Source organism: Alligator sinensis, unplaced genomic scaffold (genome assembly GCF_000455745.1).
Source record: "Alligator sinensis unplaced genomic scaffold, ASM45574v1 scaffold10_1, whole genome shotgun sequence".
In the NCBI taxonomy this organism is placed as follows: domain Eukaryota; kingdom Metazoa; phylum Chordata; order Crocodylia; family Alligatoridae; genus Alligator; species Alligator sinensis.
The window spans coordinates 1,033,180-1,045,021 of NW_005842169.1; the positions used below are offsets into that span (position 1 = coordinate 1,033,180).

An 11,842-nucleotide genomic window follows, 5' to 3' on the forward strand; every position below is an offset into this window, starting at 1 on the left:
TTTCCCTTCCCCTTAGTCCGGCCTCAAGTTTCTTCTTCCTTTTCCCCTTGCCCCCCAGCCCCTGGGGTTTCTGGGAGTTGCAGTCCAAATGAATATATTTCACAGATCTGCAGGCTTCCCCGTGATTTCTTCTGCTATTACACACATTACAGGTTTCCCTCGCTTTATTCAGGTTCTGTATGTGCGAATTTGCTCTCATGCAATGACCATTTTTATACCCAAAATCAGTTATATGTGAGATCAATTCACTCTTATGCGATCAATGTGGTGGAAGCCCACAGTCAGCTGCTTTGTGTGGTGCACTGTGGGAGTGACACACCCAAAACTTATTCTCCTGTGTGGATCTGTGCTCCTCACTCATTGTCTGCAAGACGTATTTCTGTAGTTGTCATCCTCATTATGGCTTCTAAGCATCCTGCTAGCTTATCTCCTACCCCTCTGCTATTGGTGAGTACCAACATTGTCTTGTAAAAGTGGTAGAAATGGGTCTGGGGGTCAGTACAGCCGAAGACTTAGAATGTATTCCTATTTGTTACATTGGAAAATGGGTTCCCTTTATGCAAATTCAAGTTATGATGTTTTCTAGGAACACATGTACAGCATAAAGTGTGGGAAACCTTTACCTTGGGATAAGAAAACAGAGCACTAAAGCTAATTAAATCAACTAAGCTCACTGTTTAAAGGGATCTGCCCCTCCCCCCAAAAAACACCCTACTAGTGCTACAGAAATACAGCTACATGACTTGCTAGGCTTCTGCATAGACAAAGCAATGCAAATGCTATGGATACCAGCTGTGTATTAACTATGTATGTACACACAAGCTATTCTTTAGCCCATGCCCACTCAAGTGTTTTTGTGTTGGCACGAGAGCATTTGTTCTAGTGTTCACACTACTTATAGCAACCTAGTGACTCCGATTTCTCTATTCTCTTAATATCTTTTTTCTCTTCTAGTCTCTTCCTCCCCACCCCCACCACTTCCCCCAAATTTTCCTTCACAATCATGTGCCTATCTACAGGGGAAAAATTAAGAAGTAAACAAGATTTTTAAAAATACTTTAAAAGCATGCAATTAAAAGATGGTTATAACAAGGAAAAATACTAGGGAAATATCTCTGTATTTTGCATTCAAATAAAGCAGCCAGCAGTAATTTAACTCAAACCACTAGTTGCCATGGGACACATGCATACATGATGATTCTGATGAAGAGTCCATGCTTTTGGCTGTGGTATTTGGTTGGCAAAAGTTTTGCCTCAACAGGGTTTTCTAAAAGAATATTCTCTGCATCTGGAATTAGTCTAGCAGTTAGCAGTAGGTGATTTAAAGAAACCTGCACCCATCGTTTAGCCACATGAAAAATGAAATAAATGTGAAAGCAATCAATGCAACAGCAGCCTCATCAGATAAAAATGTTAAGCCAGTTACTCTTGTACTCAAGGGGAATCAGTATGAGAAGCAGGAGGTCTGTTGATCACATAAGGAAACAGGCTCTCCTCTGAAGGCTTTAGGACTGAAGGATAGCTATTTTATTTCTTGCCTGGCATAGTAGTTGTCTGTCAGTTTTAAAAGATGGTGATTGTTGAGAAGCCTATGGAAGCCAATTATGACATAGCGAGGCACCGTTTTGCTAATTAAATCAGCTAAGCTTCAGCCTTCAGTATGTATAACAAAATTGGACAAAGCTATTGAAATCAGCTGCATCTGTGATTGATTTGATTCATTTTTTGGCCAGAATCTACTAGTGCTAAATACTTCACTTGCAAAAAGTTCAGTGACAAAGCCTAATTTAATAGTCTAAGCATCAAATCTGAAAGACCAGGGGTGATTTTCTGTGCACCCAGCAGAAAACTCCTAATCCAGAGGGAATGGAGATGCAAATGCATAGGTACCTGTAAGAAAACTCTCTCTCCTGCAGACCCAGACAGGCCTCTAGAGTCATCTAAGTTACTGTAGTCAGGTGGTTATGGGTCACAATACTACCTGAAGTTTCTGATGTTCTGTATAAGGTCCTCCTATCAAGGGCTCTTATAGCCCCCTCCATACATCAGGGCTGCAAATGGGCACCATCAGAAGTCAGTTTTATGACCATCCTTTTCATTTTAGTTTGAAGGAGAAATCCTCCAGTGTGGAATCAGTTGCTTTTACAATGAGTGTTATGTGTAAAAGGGGCTTGAATTGTACTGAAGCCTTCATGCCTAGATACCTCCATAACTACAGATTCTACTTCAGGTAAGGCCAGCCTTAGCTTTTCATCCTTCTGTATAGTTTAATGTGTATATGTCGGGGACTTCCTTTGAAAACTGTTTCTGTCTGCATTGTATGGGTACATTTCACCAGTATAAAGACTGCTCAACTACCTCTGGACTACACTTTCTTCCTTTTTTACTATTTCCCTGTGTTCTGTGCAGAGGTTAACTTGCAAAGGTGAAGTTACATTAGGGGAATCCAACTGGGAAGTGGAAGGGTGAGCAAAAAAAAATAAATCCTGAAGCCAAATAATGCTATACAACTAACGTGAATATTGCTGGTAGTTACTTGTTCTATAAAAATGAGTAGATCTAAAAAAGTAGGGCATTAAAGATAAATGTTGCCACAGTGTGAGTTGGAAAATATATGTTGTGTACTTAACATCTGGTGAATTGTGTAGATCCTGGAAGTTTTGGAGTAGAGATGTTTTAGTAATAGTGTCTTAAAAATATTTGTGGGAAATAGGTAGCTATCAAGAACTGAGAATCTAGTAAGTGGAGTCCAACAGTGATGGATTAAAGGCTGGATGAAGTTATGTGAAGTTGACAGCAGGAGATGGATAGATAGGCTGACAGTTAGTCACCTGATCAAAATCCAGCCCCAGTAGTAAGTAAGTAGTAAAAGTGTGCTGGGAATGACCTCCACTGTGAAAGCTAAAAATAGGTGTCAAAGTGAACTTTTCACCTTTTATGTGTTACTGTCTGTGCCAATCCTTTCAGATTAATGAAGAACTCTAGTGCAGAATCAGGTGAAGATACAGAGATGAAACCACCAAAAGGCATATCAGTTCATTCAGTGAAGTTCATAATACCAGTCTCTTACAATTCAATGAAAATAAAGTAGTAACAATAAGAATTTGCATATACATGGTATCTCTCTTTTCACAGACATCTAGGTTTATTTAAGCATAAGACTATCCCTGGAAAGCAGATGGAACTATCCCCATTTTACATACAAGAACCTTACTCTTGGGGTAGGGGCCTATGAATAAGTTACCACAATGTAAGCTAAATTTTGAATTTACAGAGCATCAGCTATCATGTTGTGTTAAATGAGAAGTAGCTCACCCCTTGGTGGAAATGGGATAAGCTACTTTGCATTCCTAATGGCTCAAGCCAATATATGCACTGTCTGTCCCTTGATGGTTTAAGATAAATCAGACTCCCCAGAATCCTAGAATGCTCTTTGGGCTGGGCAGGGCTCTCTGTTGCATAACAGGGCTGGCCCCTCCCCTCTGCTCCCTGGCTGCAGCTCCAGAGACTGAGGGCTGCTCCCCCGGTTCCCTCACCACTCCCTGCTAAGCAGGAATTTCCCTCTCCCCCTTGCCTTGTGGAGCGGTGTCTGTGTATTAGCCAGCAGACCACATGCTGGCTAGGGTCCCTGCTAAATCAACAGGTATCTGGTAATGTCCCTCTGTTGTTTTCTTAATGGGGTGATAAACACTGAGTTAGGGGTGATAAAAAACTGTTATCAATTCCCTGATGGGCTAATCAGAGCATACTGCCAGGGCCTGGTCATGCAGCCCCTCAGCTCAGTGAAAGGAAGGGAGTGCTGCTGTAGCTCCCTCTGGCTTCTAGCCTAAGTCACTGCAGGCATGTACCTACATTTCTGGGATAACTGTCCGGTTACAAAACTGATTTAGTCTAGCCAGGTTAGACTAACCTGCAAAGATTGAATCAATGGAGGCTCAGGCTTTTTGAATGTCTGTCCCTAGCCTTAGAAACACTAGGCTACAGTTTACCTAGGCATCCTGGGCATAATGTCCTGTCTTTGTTAATTATGCTAAGCAAGTTCAGTGCAAACTGGGTGTAGAATGATACAAAACAACATTCTGTACTGATTTGCACCAGTAGTAGGCACTTGCATGTATATACATTTTTCATTCATACTTAACTCCCTGTTCTCTTACTGCAGTAGTGGCATATAATCAATATAGTAAGACTCACTAGTTTTCACAGAGTGAATAAAATTGGCTTCTTTTTACATGGATGTGAAAGGTGAGGTAGTTCAGAATTGGATTAATTTTGTAGAGAAGTTCTTTAAGGAATCATAGGATTCCAAAGGGCATATAAATATCCATTAGGCCTGTGCGGATAGGTAACTATTCGCTCTGGCTTCGGATCCAGCCGCTTCAGATTCCAGCAGTCCAACCTGGAGCTCCGTACCAGGTTTCTGCTTTGATCTGGCTGAAGGGGCTCTGGAACTTTGGCGTCGCCTCGGAGATCCGGCCATAGGGTATAACAGGGAATCAGTGAAATATCTATAACTTTGTTGTTTTTTGTCTGATTTGGATGAAACTTGATGGGGTGGTAGCCTCTGTGGATAGCATTAAGCCTACCAAGTTTCAAGAAGATCAGTGCAGGAGTTTGGGGGGAACTGTACCCCAAATTATTGTAAAAACTGTACCCCTGCACTTATATCCTTAAAAGTTGGCAGGCTTCATGGCTACAGCAGGGGCTACCATCCCTGCAGCTTTCATCCTGCTGCACCTTAACACACACAGTGTCACCCATGTCATGAGTTTTGCTTGTCCGCAGCTTGAGGTGCAGTTCCCCCCAAACCCCTATGCTGATTTTCTTGAAACTTGGCAGGTTTGTGGCCTTACCAGGGGCCACCACCCGTGGAGTTTTCACCCCCTTGTGGTGTAACACATACACATGACATGAGTTTTGCTTTCAGGAATTTGGGGTGCAGTTTCCCCCAAAACCCTGCACCAATCTTCTTGAAATTTAGTAGACTTCATGCTCTCAGCAGAGGCTACCACCCTTAAAAGTTTTATCCAAATCAGACAAAAAAACAACAAAGTTATAGATATTTTATTGTTTCCCCATTATACTCTATGGCCGAATTGGCTCTGAATCTTTTCTGAATCGATTCGGAAAGCCTAAAGCTTCCAGAGATTTGATTTGGATTCATAGATTCGGCCTCCAAATCATCTGAATCATCTCTGAATCTGTACCATGATCTGAAGCTTTGCACAGCCCTAATAGCCATTGAGTCAGTGGTGTTTAATGATGTATAGTTATTCTTTCTACACAGCAGACAACTGTACAGTCAGAATGTATGCAGTCATTAGTAGACTTATGCAGTTGTTAGTAGACTAATACTCCTTGAAAGTATATTACTTAAATGTACTCTGCAAACAGGGTGATTTGGAAGGAAACTGCTAGGTATATTCTGTACTATTACAGTGTATATTATAGTTCATACTGCATTTGGCTGCTATAATAAGGAATAATAAGTTCTTATAATAAGTTATTGTAATAAGGAATAATAATTGTGATTATTGTGACAAAAGATGTAAGAAACGTGGCTCCTAAAGGAGGTGGTGCTCTCGCCTACCTAGGGGGAGTCTTCAAGAGGAGGTTGGATAGTTACCTGGCTGGGGTATTATGATCCCAGCACTCGTTCCTGCCCAGGGCAGGGGGTTGGACTTGATGATGTGTTCAGGCCCCTTCTGACCCTAGAAACTATGAAACATAAGGTATGTACATAAGGTAAGGTACATAAGGTATGTTTGTACAGTCTCCAGAATAATCCCAAGGCAGTTAATGAGAAGCATATCATGAATATATATTTTAATATTTTTTCTCTACCTTATTTGATTTTTGGCATCTTCCCCTCTTTGCTCCCCATGAAACCTCCCCTTGACACCAGAAGTAATTGTTCAGTGATCAGCATTGTCTACCTGTCATCACTTGAAGCATAAGATTTTATGACCCGTAAGAATAATTTGTGCATCGTGTCCCTGACTATCGTGTATCACAAACTCCTAGTGCTTTGTAATGGGACCTGTCCCTGTGATTCTGAGCATGCTTTGCTTTGTGGTTTCCTTTGTTACTTGTCTCTTTCTGGAGGTGTGTTTGAAACGGTACCAGCTCTCTGACCTCAAGGCCACCACTTTCCTCTGTAGATTGATATGAAGGGAAGGTGTACTTGTGTAGTTCTTTTTGCCATGTATAGTGATTTTATGTGAAAGGGAAACTAGACCGGGGGGGGGGGGGGGGGAAATTTCCTTGTTATTTTCTGTGGCGTATTATTATAAAGCCTGAATGTAATGAGCTGGCCAAAGACACTGGGACCTATACCAAGGAACCCCAGAGCCAACGGCAAATCATGCCTTGCAGTCACCTTAAAATCTGACCCATGTAGAGTATTATACCTGACCTATGCCATCTAATCGGCAGTTTATCCATTTCCCCAAGAGGGAGAGAACTTGTTAAAAGTATGTGAGGCCAGTATCTGTTTGAATCTGGACAGACTGCCACTTATATAATAAACATCATTTTAGCACCACCAGAACTGAATTAAAGACAACAGGAGCTTGCATGTATTTGCCTTGGACAAGACAGCTGTGCTTTATACCTGTAAACTCTAACAGAAGGAGACACACATTGACACTGGGTTGCAATGGCACTCATAGAATTGTAAGTGAGAAAGGAGAGGAATAAAAAAGAATGACAGAGAAAATAGGGAAGCAGCAGAATATGAGGGCAGCCATAGATGACAGCAAAACCTGAATAGATTATTAGAGGTGTATTGACTTGTTTCTGATTAGTTAGCAATGAGAAATCTTTGGCCAAATGTTCAATCTATTCAAGAACAGAATGTTATTGGAAGACTCTGAAATATTTAACTAATTCATTTATTTTCTTTCATTATTTTTCATTTTATTGTTTCTTCTGCATTTTTGGGCACCAGAAAGGAATGAGATTGAGAGCAATGAAACACTGAGTTGTTGTTTGTTTTTTTTTACATGGCATTTTTGGCTTGGTCAGGAAGAAATATTCTCGTTATCATATGGACATGCTTGTTCTTAGGCAGTCTGCCAGCTCCATATTTCTTGAGTTAAGTACACCAGAGAGGCATCTGAACTTTGTGTGCTTATTATAGTTTTTCATCCATAAATCACAATCATATATATGGTCAGTTAGTTTTCTTTTATAGAAAATACACCAAAAAGGAAAAGCAAAAAGTTCATAAGGTAGAGTGCTCTGTGTGGGTAGGTGGGAGGGTCTCCTCTGTAACAGACTGCAGTGATTCTAGGAATAAAATGGCATATATCTTTAAAGAAGTCTTAAAAATGTGTAAGGTATTGTACAGAGAGGGCAAAGGGATATTAGCTTTAAATGTGCTGCACTATCTCAAAGTTTCTTAGGTTAGGTTACACCTGTGAAAATGCGACGAAAATGCCCCTCACAAATCCCAAAATGTTCCATAATATTTCAGAATAACTTGTGAGTAACCTTTTGTGGCTGTAAAGCTGCTGATTCAAATAAACTGGAAAACTAGGTCATTAGGCAGGAGTTGGAAATATATCTAAGTGCCTTAGAGATGCCATGCTTATGAAAGTACTGTGAGTTTCCTCAGCAACTGAAAGGCTGGAGTATCTTTTCCTTGAAAGCAAATTGAAGCTGATGTGAGTCTGTCTGAACATTAATGCATTATCAAGCAAAAGAGCAGGCTATGAAGACATAAATTATCATATATTCATTAAGTAAATTAAACATGACACCTTCAGGGCTGTGACTTGAAAGCATTACAATGCAAATGAGATAGACAAAGAAAATTTGTGGGCAGGAGGAGGGAGAAGATCAAGGAGTGCTGCATCCAGAAATAAAGTGAGCTAGTCAGATGGCATCTCCTCAGTGGGAGTCAGACACTTTTGAAAATCCCACTAAGTGTCTAATTGTGTCTTGAAGCTCCTACGTTCCTTTTAAAAATCTGGTCTAGTAACTGGAATATAAACTAGAAGGCTTCAGGAAGAGTTGCCAGCAGCCATCATTGGAGAAGCGCATTGATAGTGATCTCAGACCAAGACCACAATCTGCCCTCTGAACTTGTCTTTTGAATGCTATCAGGAAAAGAGAGAGAGAGAGTGGATAAAAGATCCAATAAAAGGAGAGAGAGATAAAGAGTTAGTTGATAAAAGAACAAGGAAATGGCTCAGGGAACTGGAGTTTCTAACACATGATTGAGGCAAAGATGTAATAAATATGATTTGTATAGACATTAGACTGCATAGTTTAGGAATGATGAGGAAGTGAGACTGACAAAGGAGTAGGGGGAGCCTTCCAACTCGTTTTAGGGATTTAGCTGAGGGTAAAGAGGGCAACTTATCTATGAGAGAGAGAAAGGAGTGGAGCTTGAATCAAAGGAGAATGAATTTTCTCCTTTTAGATAAAAAGAATCATATATTGAATGAGTAGGCTTTCCAGTTCTTGCAAGTGTATTGTGAGTAATGTGAGATACGGTTTTACTCTTATTCAGTTCCTGGCATCATGTGATCAAGAAAGAATTGCACATCTTCCTTTGTCGCATGGTGTGTGTGTGGGCGTGCACGTGTATAAGCCAATTACTTCTGTCATTGTAATGCCCTTCTCTCTTCTGCTCTTGCGTCTGGCATGTTGTCAGGTATTCTTTGTGTTTATGGCTTATGCCTTGCAGTTGTGTGTGAGGGTTTGAAGTGATTTTTAGGAAAACCAGGGTAAATTGTTGCCTACAGATGCAGAGGACTGAACTTAATGGCCAAGGGCTGGCCTTTCCAGTTCTATATTTTATTTAAAAATAAATAATTCTCTGACCCTTGTGATTAAAAAGAAAAGGTTAAAATATGACTTGAGTGCAACTTAAAGGCCCAGAAACCAGAAGACAAAACTGAAGAACCCCATATTTATTATTATTTTTAAATCTCGGGTTTTTTAAATAATATAACAACTTGGGGGTGCAAGGCTTTTATTCTTGAGCACTTGGGACTTGCAATGCTGATTACTAGTGAATAAGAGAAAGGACATTTCTTTTTCTAAGTGCTCTTTGGTTCCTTTGAAACACAACTCTGCTTCCCTCCTTCTTCCAACTATACCCCCTAAAATAGTGAAATCTGTACATCCTTTGAAGTAGACACCATGTCTCTGTTACATATTAAAGAAGGGTATGGCAGCTCAACCACCAGACTGGGTATGAATGGGATCTGCCCAATGTGCCAGGATATTCCAAGGACCAGATGCATCTTGGTCTTTGAAATGTTTTCTTTCTCACTGAGCCCTTTTCTGCATCTAGCAGCATAGTAGTCCCTGAAAGAGAAAACAGCCATAGGAAACATTAGGTCATGAGAGGAGAAAAGTGCTGAAGCATTAGCACTGACTTCCCCTTTGCTTCCCTCTGCAGTGATTTATTTTTGCAGATGGTCCTAGCATGCGGGACTCTCAGCACATGGTACCAGATTACATAAGAGTGAATGCCAGTGCTCATCGGCACAGAACAGGTTTTAGTGACCAAAAGAAAAAAGGTTAGATTTGCCACAGGGATCAGTCTGCTTACAGGGATCAGGGTTGGCAGTAGCCACACATCAGCTTCTTGATCTGACTTGGCAGCTTTGCAGGAGAGCTCCAAGTTTACTGTCTCTCACAGCAGTGATCCTACTCCTCAACATAGAGCAACAACACTGCTACAACATTCATTACTGCTAAACTGTCTAAAGTTCTCATAGCTGCCCAACCACCCTCTGTACTGCTGCTGGAGTGGATGTGTGAATTAATCCAGTATACGTGCGTATGAATGGCTGTGAAGTATACATACAATTAACCAATGGTGCATGCATGGATAGTGTGTGCATGAGTAGAGAATGACTGATTTCTACAAATTAGCTGATTGCTTGAGAAGACTAGTAAGAAAATTAGTTGAGGCTTGAAACATTTCTCTTCCTGTTTCTCATTGTAATTTATGCACAAAATAGAGCTGTGAGGCACCTTATAGACTAAGACTGAATACACATATTCAAATGATCAGGGAGAATTCTCCCATGTTTATTCTCCTGGTAGAAAAACTTACCTGGAGATGCCTCAACAGATGTGGAGGGATGTTGGAAGTGGGGTTTTGCAGGGCTTGGTCTTCAGGCCTACACTGTTCAACATCTTCATCAGCAACTTGGACAGGGGTGTAAAAAGCACCCTGTTCAAATTTGCAGATGACACTAAGATGTGGGGGGATTTGGGAATGCTAGAAGGGAAGAATAGGCTGCAATCAGACCTAGACAGGTTACAGGGGGGGGCGGATGAGAACAGGATGGGTTTCAACAATGACAAGTGCAAAATACTGCACCTGGGGAGGGAGAACCAGCAGCATACCTACAGGCTGGGGACCTCCCTTCTCATCAGTGCAGAGGCAGAAAAGGATCTTGGAGTCATTATTGATGCCAAAATGAACATGGGCCGACAGTGTGGGGACACGGTCAGGAAGGCCAACCACACCTTGTCATGCATCCACAGATGCATCTCGAGCACGTCCAAGAAGGTGATCCTCCCCCTCTATGCGACACTGGTCAGACCACAGTTGGAGTACTGCATCCAGTTCTGAGCACTGCACTTCAGGAGAGATGTGGACAACATGGAGAGGGTCCAGAGGAGAGCTACCCACATGATCAGGCTGCGGGGCAGGTCCTAAGGGGAGAGGCTAAGGGACCTGAACCTTTTCAGCCTCCACAAGAGAAGGCTGAGGGGGGATCTAGTGACTGAGGGGGGATCTGGTTTACAAACCAGTCAGGGGGGACAAGCAGGCATATGGAGAATCCCTGTTCCCCCAAGCACTACCAGGAGTGACAGGAAATAACAGTCACAAGCTGGCAGGGGGTGGATTTAGGCTAGATATCAGGAAGCACTATTTCACTGTCAGGGCAGCTAGGACCTGGAACTAACTTCCAAGAGAAGTGGTGCTGGCGCCTCCCCTGGGAGTCTTCAAGAGGAGGCTGGATGAATACCTTGCCAGGGTCGTTTGACCCCAGTACTTTTTAATGCCATGGCAGGGGGTCAGACTTGATGATCTGCTCAGGTCCCTTCTGACCCTACCAACTATAAAACTATGACATTTGAATGTTGAGCCCCTGAAGAGTAAAGAGCTTGACGTGCTGACACTGTGGAGCCAGGAGGCTCCTGTGCACACATTTCATCTTGTTCTGCAAGCTCCCTTAACATACCTTCAGACTTGTAGCAACAGTATACAGTGCAGCCCTGATTGGTTGACCTAGACTGCTTTGTACAGCAAGGAGACAGGCTGATCATATGTGGGAATTGTGAAGGGGTTGTGTTCCACTCCCTGCTTGTCTGAATGGAGTGTCACTGTCTTGAGAGGGGGAAAATGGGAAGAAAGAAAGGGAAGCACCATGGGTACTAGAAGATTATGCTGTGCCTTCTCAGAAATTTTCTGTCCCAGGATAAACTCTCCTGTTAATGATTTAACACTGATTATTTCCAGGTTATTTTTCTCTCAGAGTGGCCATTTTTGCTCTGGGAGAAACATCATGAACATCTGTACCCTTGCGGTTTCTACTGGGAGAGCAGCATCTTTCCCAGGGGAAAGTGAATATCTGTATATGACTTATCTCAGGTCTGTTCAACTAGCAGCCTTTGGGCTGTATGTGGCCTGGTAGGGGACAGCATGCAGCTTGTGGACCCCTGCAGCTGTCCATCCCACACCTGGACAGTGGCCTGTACCACCTGTATGGCAGAGGGTGGAGGGCTAGGGGCAATGTACTGCCAGCACTGCCCACATAGTTGGGGGGGGGGGGGGGGGCGCGGGGGGGAATCTGGTGGTGTCAGC

The 11,842-nt window shown here is 42.3% G+C and overlaps 1 protein-coding gene across 7 annotated transcripts in view; it reads left to right on the forward strand.

Moving 5' to 3' along the window:
- Positions 1-1,844: 1,844 nt before the first annotated feature.
- Positions 1,845-11,842, forward strand: part of LRRC4C (leucine rich repeat containing 4C) — a 262,284-nt gene continuing 252,286 nt past the window's right edge. For all 7 annotated transcript variants that reach the window (XM_025206696.1, XM_025206700.1, XM_006025853.2 and 4 more), the window contains exons 1-2: positions 1,845-1,886; positions 2,105-2,230. The gene's annotated coding sequence lies outside the window, so the exon portion shown is untranslated. The remainder of the gene's footprint in view (positions 1,887-2,104; positions 2,231-11,842) is intronic.